This window comes from Carcharodon carcharias, chromosome 2 (assembly GCF_017639515.1).
Source record: "Carcharodon carcharias isolate sCarCar2 chromosome 2, sCarCar2.pri, whole genome shotgun sequence".
Classification (NCBI taxonomy): domain Eukaryota; kingdom Metazoa; phylum Chordata; class Chondrichthyes; order Lamniformes; family Lamnidae; genus Carcharodon; species Carcharodon carcharias.
In genome coordinates this window covers 28,661,950-28,674,187 of record NC_054468.1, presented here as the reverse complement: position 1 = coordinate 28,674,187, position 12,238 = coordinate 28,661,950, and positions in this window count along the sequence as shown.

Genomic DNA, 12,238 nt, shown 5'->3' with positions numbered 1-12,238 from the left:
AATTATTAATATTTGTGTGAAGTAAGTGAGTGGAGTTCAATTCTGGTATGCGTGTGATGTTAGTTGGGGTTCAGACTAATAACTTAAAACACAGGTGTGTGGTAGTGCAGGGAACTCTCATGATAGACACAGAGTGCAATATAAAAACAGAATTACCTGGAAAAACTCAGCAGGTCTGGCAGCATCGGCGGAGAAGAAAAGAGTTGACGTTTCGAGTCCTCATGACCCTGTCGAAGGGTCATGAGGACTCGAAACGTCAACTCTTTTCTTCTCTGCCGATGCTGCCAGACCTGCTGAGTTTTTCCAGGTAATTCTGTTTTTGTTTCGGATTTCCAGCATCTGCAGTTTTTTATTTTTATTTTTGTTTTTATAACAGAGTGCAATATGTCAGCCACATTTATCCCCACTGTATGCAGGGATGCATTTAAAAAGAAAAGGTTAGTTAAAGGATGGAATCCAGTTGTATAGAATGAAGTATAGCAGAGATATTAAATAAGTATTTTGTTCATTTTTTTTTTACAAATGATGGCCAAAGCAAATTTGTACATAAGAAGGTAAAAATTAGGAGGAGGAGTGGACCATTTAACACTTCAAGCCTGCTGCACCATTCAAGAAGATTTTGGTTGATCTGATTATGGACTTAAAACCACTTTCCTGCCTGTCCCTCATAAACTTTGACTCCCTTGTAGGTGGACAAAAAGCAGCTGCTACAGACAATTGTCGAAGAAGAACTGGTTCTAAAAAGACTAGCAGAATTCAAAATGGATAAGCCACCAGATCCTGACCGGCCGTGCCTTCGGCCGTTGAATGAAATAAAATAAAAGAGGAAAAAAAGCTCTGATCACATCTTTTTATTCCTGCACATACATGCAAATTGTGCTGGTGGACTGGAGATGAGCTAAAGTAACATCAAAGCAAAATACTGCAGACGCTGGAAATCTGAAATAAAAATAAAAATCTGAAATAAAAACAGAAAATGCTGGAAAAACTCAGCAGGTCTGACAGCATCTATGGAAAGAGAAACAGAGTTAACGGTTCGAGTCTTCTTCAGAGGTAAAGAGAAGTAGAAATGTGATGAAATTTACACTGTTTGAGGTGTTGGAGCAGGTGAAACTGGATAAAAGGCGAATGATAGGTGGGGGCTAAGGAGAGATTGACAAAGATATCGTGGACACAAGACAAAGGGAGTGTTAATGGTAGCGGTAAGGGCTAAGGGAGGTGCTGATTGTGGCATAAAGGTAGGAAAGCAGAATGTGTTAATAGCAGAACAAGGGTAAGCAGTCTGTGAAAGAACAACATTGAATAAGTAATAGATAGCCCTTTTGGGGGTGGGGTTGGGGGGGAGGGAGCAGTAGTTGGTGGAAAAGGATGGAAAAGGGGATTAAAAAGCCAATAAAACAATGAATAAATAAATAAAAATGAAAATAAGCAGCTAAAAATAAAAATAAATTTAAAAATAATTTTTAAAAAGCTAAAGCAACATCTCTGTTCCAGAAGTACGAGAAGAATAAATTAGTGAACAATAGGCCAATCTAAGATAAGTTGTAGGCAAATCCAGAATCTATGATTAGAGATAAAATTAGTGAGAGAAATGAACAGGACAATCATGGACAGCCAGTATGGATTCATTAAAGGCATATTGGGTATTGACAAATTCTAGAGATTTTTCAAGAAGTGACTAATTGGATAGATAAAGGGATGCAATGTGTTTAGTGTATATAGATTTTAAAATAAATAAGGAGTCTCAGGCTTGTAAGAAAAATTCAGGTATATGGTACAAAAGGAAAAGTAGCATCATTGGTTGGAAGTTGGAGGTAGATGTTGTTCAGATTGTAACACAGGGCAACAAATCCACATTTGTTCTCGATATATATAGCTGATTTGGACTTGGGCAGAGAGAATGCAATCTCACAATCTTCTGATGACACAAGAGTAGATTTGCCGAATTGTGAAGAAGTGTCAAAGACTTCAGAGTGATGTAGACTGTTCAGTAGAGTGGGGTGTCAGGTTACATATACACTGGCCTGAATTTCATGCAGAGATAAAAACAAAAAAACTGCAGATGCTGGAAATCCAAAACAAAAACAAAAACAAAAACTGAATTACCTGGAAAAACTCAGCAGGTCTGGCAGCATCGGCAGAGAAGAAAAGAGTTGACATTTCGAGTCCTCATGACCCTTCGACAGAACTTGAGTTCGAGTCCAAGAGAGAGTTGAAATATAAGCTGGTTTAAGGTGTGTGTGTGGGGGGGCGGAGAGAGAGAGAGAGAGAGAAGTGGAGTGGGGGTGTGGTTCGTAGGGACAAACAAGCAGTGATAGAAGCAGATCACCAAAAGATGTCAACAACAATAGTACAAAAGAACACATAGGTGTTAAAGTTAAAGTTGGTGATATTATCTAAACGAATGTGCTAATTAAGAATGGATGGTAGGGCACTCAGGGTATAGCTCTAGTGGGGGTAGGGATTTTTAAAAATAATGGAAATAGGTGGGAAAAGGAAAATCTTTATAATTTATTGGAAAAAAAAAGGAAGGGGGAAACAGAAAGGGGGTGGGGATGGGGGAGGGAGCTCACGACCTAAAGTTGTTGAATTCAATATTCAGTCCGGAAGGCTGTAAAGTGCCTAGTCGGAAGATGAGGTGTTGTTAATTTCCGCCAACTCCAGCATGATGCCACCACCAAACACATCTTCCCTTCACCCCCCCTATCGGCATTCCGTAGGGATCGCTCCCTCCGGGACACCCTGGTCCACTCTTCCATCACCCCCTACTCCTCAACCCCCTCCTATGGCACCACCCCATGCCCACGCAAAAGATGCAACACCTGCCCCTTCACTTCCTCTCTCCTCACCGTCCAAGGACCCAAACACTCCTTTCAAGTGAAGCAGCATTTCACTTGCATTTCCCCCAACTTAGTCTACTGCATTCGTTGCTCCCAATGTGGTCTCCTCTACATTGGAGAGACCAAACGTAAACTGGGCGACCGCTTTGCAGAACACCTGCGGTCTGTCCGCAAGAATGACCCGAACCTCCCTGTCGCTTGCCATTTTAACACTCCACCCTGCTCTCTTGCCCACATGTCTGTCCTTGGCTTGCTGCATTGTTCCAGTGAAGCCCAACGCAAACTGGAGGAACAACACCTCATCTTCCGACTAGGCACTTTACAGCCTTCTGGACTGAATACTGAATTCAACAACTTTAGGTCGTAAACTCCCTCCCCCATCCCCACCCCCTTTCTGTTTCCCCCTTCTTTTTTTTTCCAATAAATTATAAAGATTTTCCTTTTCCCACCTATTTCCATTATTTTTTAAAAAAATTTTTTTTTTTTTAATTTTTTTTTTAAAAATCTTTTATGCTCTCCCCACCCCCACTAGAGCTATACCTTGAGTGCCTTACCATCCATTCTTAATTAGCACATTCGTTTAGATAATATCACCAACTTTAACTTTAACACCTATGTGTTCTTTTGTACTATTGTTGTTGACATCTTTTGGTGATCTGCTTCTATTACTGCTTGTTTGTCCCTACAACCACACCCCCACTCCACTTCTCTCTCTCTCTCTCTCTCCGCCCCCCCACACACACACCTTAAACCAGCTTATATTTCAACTCTCTCTTGGACTCGAACTCAAGTTCTGTCGAAGGGTCATGAGGACTCGAAATGTCAACTCTTTTCTTCTCCGCCGATGCTGCCAGACCTGCTGAGTTTTTCCAGGTAATTCTGTTTTTGTTTTTGTTTTGAATTTCATGCTGCCCTGCCAGTGGGTTTTCAGACAGGGAGGTGGGGGGGGTGGGGGGTGGGGGGGAGCGTGAAATAGAAGGAATGGGCTTCCCTCTGGATTCTCGCCCGCCCTGATCTCACGGCAGTTTTACAATGGGGCGAGCAAGGCTCCAGATGGGCTGCCTGCCTTTGCCCCAATTGAGGCCCTAAAGTGGCCAATTATTGGTGTTGGGGCTGGGGTGGGAGGCGCAGTTGGGTGTTGCCTCCATCAGAAGTTCGCTTCTAACTTTGGAACGCCCTCGCCACCAGCGGCAGCCCCTGGACCTTAAACTTGGCCTCACCCCCAACACCCCAATCACCCAACACCCCTTCAACACTTCCCACACCCCGCACCCCTCCCACCATCCCCCCCCCCCCCCACCTCCCCAACCATCCCCCCCTCCCCGCCCCCCAAAGGCCTTTCCTGCCCTGGGACCCCAAAAAGTTGCCTTGATGTCCAGACTTGGGCTCTGTCATCTTCACGCACTTCCTGTCTAGTCACTGCAGGGACTAGAGAGTTATCAGCCAATCAGATTGGCCGGCAGCTCTCTAAGGTGGGACTCCTCCCGAACTAGGGTGGAAGTCCCTGCAGCCAACTGATGCTCATTCGAGCGTGCAATGGCTGCCAGGCAGGCAGAGTCAGCAGGTCGACTCTTCAGATGGTGGTAAGGGAAAGCCCATCATTGTGTATTTTTGAGGTATTTCACTTTGGAAGAGAAAGCAAAGAATGGGAGTGTACACTCAAAGATGCTGAAAGTTGTGAATGAACAGAAGCAATCAAGGATTCAAATGCACAGTTCCTCGACTGCAGACAAATGAGACCACATGAAAGACAAGGCAGAATTTTGCCCTTGTCGGGCAGGCTAGGCAGGGGGAGTCGGGAAGCCGACCGCCACCCACGATCGGGGCCAGACCGCGATTTCATGCTGGCGGGCCAATTAATAAGTGTAAAGGCCGCTTGGCCTTTTCGCCTGCCAGGCAGCAAAAAAAATTAAGTTAATTAATACTTCAATGGCCTTAATAGGCCTTCAAATTGTTGGCGGACATTCTGCCGATTCACACCGACCGAACTATCGTGCAACTGCGCGTTGGCTTGCCCAACATCATCGTGCATCATTTGACACTCGAGGGGGTCGAACGCATGCCCGTATGCCATGGTGAAAATTCTGCCCACAATATTTTTGGTTCCATGAATAGCAGCAGAGAGTACAAGAGTAAAGAAGTAATGATGAATTTGTGTAAAGCTTTGGTTAGGCTAAAGTATTGTGTGCAGTTTTGGCCACCCAATTATAGAAGGGCCACGAAATAAAAGCAAGTGTACAGTTCAGGATCACCGGGATGTTACAAACAATAGGAAACTATAGTTATAAGTAAAGGCTCGAGCTAATGGGACTATTACCACTGGAATAATAAAGGTTAAAGAGGAAATTTAATTGAGATTTTTTTTAAGTTATGGAAACTTTTGATAGCCTGGATTGAGAAAGGTTATATCCTCTGGCTGGCCAGTCAATGGCAAAGGGGACATCATTTTTAAATTGTTACTAAGAATGTGAGAAGAGGGGCTAGGAGAAATTGCTATATGCAGCAGGCTGTTGGGAGTATGGAATGCTTTGTCACAGGGAGTACTTGAGGCAGCGAACAGTGCAACTTCTAAGGGACATGTGGGGAGATATTTAAAAATGAGGAAGGTATGGGACTAAGTGGAGAGAGTGGGGGCTGTGGGACTACACAGACACCATGTGCCAAATGGTTTTGTATGCTGTAAGCATCGATGCTTCTGTGGAAAAAAGGAAAAATAAATGAACAAGATCTTATTAAAGTTTCAATCTACCTCCAGAATCTTTCACGAAATAAGAATTTATTGTTTTCAATGTTTCTGCTTCGACAACTATTTAAGATTCAGTGAGACTCAGCATTATGCTTTTAGCATTTGGGTATTCTTGTGGCAGAGGGCAATACCAATATATTACTGAAAATTCAATTTAAAATTGTACTTTGAAAATACCTTTTTGACCTGGCGGCCCTGGAGGACCATATAAGCCACACTCGCCCTGCTCTCCTGGTGGGCCTGGAGGTCCATTTCTACCTGATAAGCCCGGATCTCCAGGGTCCCCATGAAATGGTGTGCAGGGGAGCCCTGGGTCACCGGGGAGACCAGGAGGACCTGCAAAAGAAGACAAGATGACGGAACCTAAAAGATTAGGCAGATAATCTAAGAATGAAGACAATGTAAACGATATTAATCCCATGCAATACCATTAGGATATGACTAGGCTATAATTGTACTATAATGTGTAGCATTGTGCTATAATGCAGATCTCCCTCTGGTTACTGAGGTAAAGAAACTTGTGTCTCACCCTGGATCTCATTGTTCTATTACTGCTAATTGCAATACAGGTATTGTTATAAAGCAACATGATGTGTATAGTTCACAGTCATTTACAGAAACAATATGAGGAGTAAATAAATATAAGCCCATTTGCTCTGGTGTAGCAGTTCTGAGCAGGGATTCCCAACATCCAACCCTGTCATAAATTGGAGAGTAGGGGAAGGGGTGGATGGGGATGGGGTGTGTGGGAGATCAGTCTTTAAAAATATCTACTTGTGATGCCAACTGCAACTTCTGTGTGACATAGGATATTGCATTGGGAGACAGCAGGATTGGAAATTGATAATTGCAGGCGTTAAATACAGTCTTTAAGGGCTAAGGATCTTTGGCAGCAAGCTGAAACAGCAGCTGGTAAAGCAGTTTAAGGAATTGATGTAAACAATGTAAACAACAGGCCAATGTAACAGGTGGCTCATGAGATTTTGGGGCACTTTTAAAGAATCTCTTCAAGATGAGTAATGGACAGAGGTGCAAAAGGCTGAGCAGGGTAGGGCAAGGAGGCAGAAAGAGCAGCCAATTTTAGTAAGGCTGCTGCTCATCGTAGAATTTTGCAAAAGAGAGAAAGACTACTTGGTCCCCATGGGAGGATCCTTAGGAGAGTGTGTCTCATGCCATGTGGGTGGAGGGGGTGGGGGGAAGAATATCAGCTCTCTCAGCCTCAGAACTATAGATTAGTGCTGGAAAAAGTGCAATGATCTGAATAAGACAGGTAAGGTACCACACCAGGCACTTACCCTTTCCTTCTCTGGGTTTCATGGGTACCAACACACTGCTGATCCTCTAAAATGAATAGCCGCACAAGTAATCCTCACTGTATTGTTAAGTGCTTCACTAACCCTATGTGATGTGGCATAAAAATTTAGGGCAGTTCATACATTCACAGCCACAGGCAAAGCTCTCTGGGAAGATGGCCTGTAAATTGTTTAGGAGGAAGGATTAATAAAATCTTGAAGAACACATTCTTATCACATGGTGCCTCAATCTTACTTCTTCTATCCTGTTCCTTCTCTTCCATTAGACTTGCAAACAAGACAATACCCTTTTGGAACCCCATACCTATTAATAAGAATGGCTTACTATAGGTGGGAACAAAAATAACTTAAGGGTCTCACACCCTCAGGACATCAGTGGCAAAGCTAGCTCTATAAAAGTGCAAAGCACGCAAAAAAAGATAATTTAAAAGCTCTTCTGTAACTTTCCTAATCACTCCTCACAGTATGTTTAAGCTGCATGCAGACTCAACATTAAAGCACTTAAGCCAGTCCCAGCTGATGCTGTAAATAGGTCACTTTTAGCTGCTCAATTACCTTTTATAATAGTCCATTAGGCTAGAACTGGTATAATGTGGCCAATTTGGGCACCACAACTTTGGAATGATGTCACAGCCTTAAGATAAAAGGCTTAAGATATCCTTAAGTTACAAGAGGGTACAGAGGAAATTTACTAGAATGGTACCATGCATGAAAGACTTCAGATACATGGAGAGAATGGGTAAGCTAGGGTTGCTCTCCTTGTAGTAGAGGAGGCTAAGAGGAGGTTTGATGAAGATGTTCAAAATCTTAAACTGCTCTGATAGAGCAAGTAAGAAAAAAATGTTCCCAGTGGCACAAGGCTTGATAACTAGAAGACACAGATTTAAAGTAATTGGAAAAACAACCAGAAGCAACACGACAAAACAATTTTTATACAGTGAGTTGTTATGATCTGGAACCCATTGCCTGAAAAGGTTACTGGAAGCAGGTTCAATAATACCTTTTAAAAAGGAGTGGGATAAATATTTGAAGTGGGACAATTTGCTGAGTGGCAGGGAAAGGAGAGGGGAATGGAACTAATTGGATAGCTCCTTGAAAAAGCCAGCACAGGGACAATGAGCCTCTTTCTGTGCTGTTTTGTACCATGATTTTATGATATCTTTGGAGCAATGGGTGTGCAAGTCACAAGTTTTGCTCCTCCAGAGCTGCTGCTCTTCATTAGCATTTCTCTTAATGCTGCACCAGCAGCATCACTGCACAAACATTAAGGCCCTTGAACCACAGCACTGCCATCGCCAGGCAGAAATTCAGTGGAAATGGGTTCCTCCCACCAGATCACTCCCAGAATTGCTGATAATCTCATTTTACATCATAAAGTTGCCAAATAGTGCAAGCTAATTGGATCCCGAAGAACAAAATCCATTTGTGTTTCCAAGTCACCAGAGGGCAGCAGGGTAACAGACTAAGTAATGCTCTTCTTGTAGTTCAAGGAGGGTTGCTGGGGTATTGGTGGGGCTTTGTATTTGGCGCACTATTAAAGATCTCTATTGCAAGTTACTTTTCATTAGGGACAAATACATCTGTATGCAAGAGTCCTGCTTATATTATATTGTAAATATGATGCATGACTCAGAGCACACTGTTACCACATATCCACCCAATCACTAAGACCACCTATTTCAATCTCCATAACATTGTTCCACTCTGCCTCTGCCTCAGCTCATCTGTTACTGAAACCCTCATCCATATCTTTGTTATCTCTAGACTTGCCTATTCCAATGTACTCTTGGCCAGCCTCCCATATTCCATCCTCTGTAAACCTGAGGCCATGCAAAACTCTGCTGCTGTATCCTAACTTGCAACATATCCTGTTTTCCCATTTCCATTGTGCTCACTGACCTTCTTTGGCTCCAGACAAAGCAGTGTTTTGATTTTAAAATCTCAGCCTTGTTTTGAAATCCCTCCACGGCATTGCCTTTCCATAATCTCTGTAGTCTCCTGTAGTCCTGCAGCCTCCAAGATATTTGCATTCCTCTAATTTAACCTTTTAGCCTTCTCTGATATTAATCACTCCACCCACTGGCAGCCGTGCCATCATAAGGCCCCAAGCTCTGGAATTCCCTTCCTAAATCTCTCCACCTTCCCTTTAAGACCGTCCTTAAAACCTTCCTTGTTGACCACTGCTCTAATATCTTCTTATGCAGCTTGATGTCAAACTTTGTTTAATAATTGCTCTCGAAGCAGAACATTCTACTATGTTAAAGGTGCCATATAAATGCAATTTGTTGTTCTTCTCATTGATGTCATCAAGTCACTGAGCAGTCATTAAGAGTGTTACAGAAAGGCTTATAAAGTGTCTGTTTTTGTGCTTTGCACCTGTATACAGCTGAGAGCTGGCCCTGCTATCGACATCCTAAGGCCATGAGACCCCTGGTCTATTTTTGCCCTCACCCATAATAAGAAGCTCTGAGAGTCAGGTGTGGGATTCTGAAGGGGTATTGCCTTATTTGCAAATTTAATGGGAGTGGGGAGGAACAGGAAGAAATAGGATTGTGGCACCATATTTTAAGGATGTGTTCTACAAGGTCTTATTCATCCTTCCTCCTAAAGAACTTACAGGCCACATAGTCTGTATAAAGATCTCAGTGTGGAGTTCTGGGTGAGAAGAGTGTATTTCTGCAATAAGGCAATGGCGGGGTTGTGCCAGCTACACATGAAGACACATAGCCAAGATCATCTGCCCAGAACTCCACAGTTAAAACAGGGATGTTGCACAGAAAAATAACTGCTCCTCAGTTGCTTCTTAGTCATTACCTTAAAGCATAAAACGTAGTAAACAATTATCTGTCTTAGTAACAAGGAGTAATTAATATAGGCTACTAAGTCTACCGATACAACTTAATTGCAACCAAACTCACCATGCGGGAAACACACAGGATGTAGCGGGACACTGCTTTTACACCCTGACCAATATTAACCTCCACTTAAGCTAAGAGTAAAATCAGGCTGGGGATAAAGATAGTGGCCAGAATTTTTCCGTCGGCGAGTTGGGGGCGGGGCCCTCTCGCCGATGTGGGATGACGTCGGGGGTTCACCCACCCCATTTATATATGCAGGAAGGCAGGTGGACAGCGAAATCAGCTGTCCGGCCGCCGACCTGTCAATGGCCAATTGAGGCCATTGACAGAATAATTAACCCAATTAAAGGCCCTGCTCATCCAACCTTAAGGCTGGCGGGCAGGCCAGGAGCCCCAGGGGGCTTCTGAAAAAACATGAAATCTCATCCACTGGCGGGATGAGGTTTCATGTCTGTTTTTAAAAACTTTAATAAACTTTACGTAATATTTATTAACATGTCCCATCTCGTGTAACATTGTCACATGAGGGGGACATGTTAATCATTTTTTTATTTTTCTATTTTTGATGTTTATAAAGCTCTCACCGATCTCCCTGAGACAGCACTTACTCTCAGGGAGCAGTGCGCTCATTCGCATGCATACGTGAAAGAGCGCACTTTGACAGATGGGGAATCCCTCCCCCCCAACCCCGCGCAGGAAGTGCATAGCGCTTCCTATTGGGCGGCCCGCTGGGTGGGCCTTAATTGGCCCGCCCACTCAAAATGGCGGCGGGGCCCGTTTTGGTGGTGGCGATTGGCTGCCCGCCCGCCGAGCTGGTGGGGCCCACCCGCCCATCAAGGGCTAAATTCTGCCCAGTATTGCACCCAAACACATCATTTTCCCAAACAGGCGAGATGGGTTAAAATTGCCCGCATCTTTCTAGAGGCAGTTGGTTGGTGAAAAGCGGGATCAAATCCCATACCAAAACCTGGTGAAATGAACATAAATGCTTTCATTTAGGCTTCTCTATGGTTACTGACTTGGCAAAAACTCTCGTACCTGGTGGACCATCAAAACCTGGTGGACCTTCATCTCCTGGCGGTCCAATTGAGATAAAATCGCAAGATGGTCCTCTTAAACCTGGGGGTCCTGGTGGCCCACATGGACCTGTAATTTTAATGCAAACATATTGGACATATTGAAAAGAATGGTCCTAGTAATTAAAGTAGTTTAATGAAAAGTTATATTGTTATATATTCTGTATTTGAACAGAGTACATTAGAAACTATAATATTTGATAAATATATTGTCTGCTTAAAGAGGATCTGTAGTTATCCAAATTGCTGCATGATCCTATATCTTACCAGAGAACATATTTATTCGATGAATGATAATTCTCACTCCTTCCTTCTTCCCATGTTTCAAGATCAGGTGAAGCCTGGATATTCAGAGCTTTGGGGGCTTCTACAATGCTCTGATAAATTATTCAGGAACTTAGGAAGCATCAGCACCATATCTTGTGTGCACAAATGGGACACCTACACTATCAGCCTATCTAAGATGACAATCGGCACAGGCTGCATCAGACTTGGCCAGAAGCAGATCCTCTACCATTTTTAAACCGTCTTGGGCTCCTGTAGTGCTGCGATCAGCATTGCGCTACAGAGCCCAATTTTGTGACCAGTGAGATAGGGATGCAGGCAGAGTGTGAAAAAAGTGAGTTAATTCTATTGACTTGAGGTAGACCACCCTGGCCTTGAAAGGATGGGTAAATAGGTAGGTGACAGTTCTCGCAAAACAATTGGGATTTTTTGCCTTATGTATTATTGTGAATCCATGGAGCACAGATCAATAGAGAAATGCACAAGTGTATGTTCGGGACACTCAAGAATGACAGCTTACTCCTTTAACCTTTATTTGTTCTAGTCTGGGGGCGGGGTGCATGCAAACATATGAATTAGAAGCAGGAGTAGGCCACTCGGCCCCTCGAGCCTGCTCCGCCATTCAGTAAGATCATGGCTGATCTGATTGCAGCTGTGGCATTCAACCCCAAACAGTTTGAACCAACCCTCTTTTACACCTGGAATATGACACTTTGTAGAGAGTTAATTTACTGCAATGACACCAAGAATGGAGAATTTTCCATAAAATTCAGTCCACCTTTAGGTAAGTCTAAGCTTAGTGTAGTGAGCATTCTACAATGCTGGTTTTTACACAAATTTTGGGAGCAAGATGCAAAGGAAGAAATTGGAATTAAGTAAAAACAAAAATCATCCAGGTTTGCCATTTCCCAAATTCTATAGAAAGAGCTTGTTAATACATGGGATACTGTGTACAATATTGGATCACAGGATCAAGGGAAGAGTTAGAATTACCAGGAAGTGGTCACAAATCATCCTTTGCACATTCCTATGATACAGCTACAAGCACAAACAACTAACGTGCGAAAAGTAATTTTCTTTAATAACTAAAACTCAAGTGATCTTTAAATTCAAGAGCTCA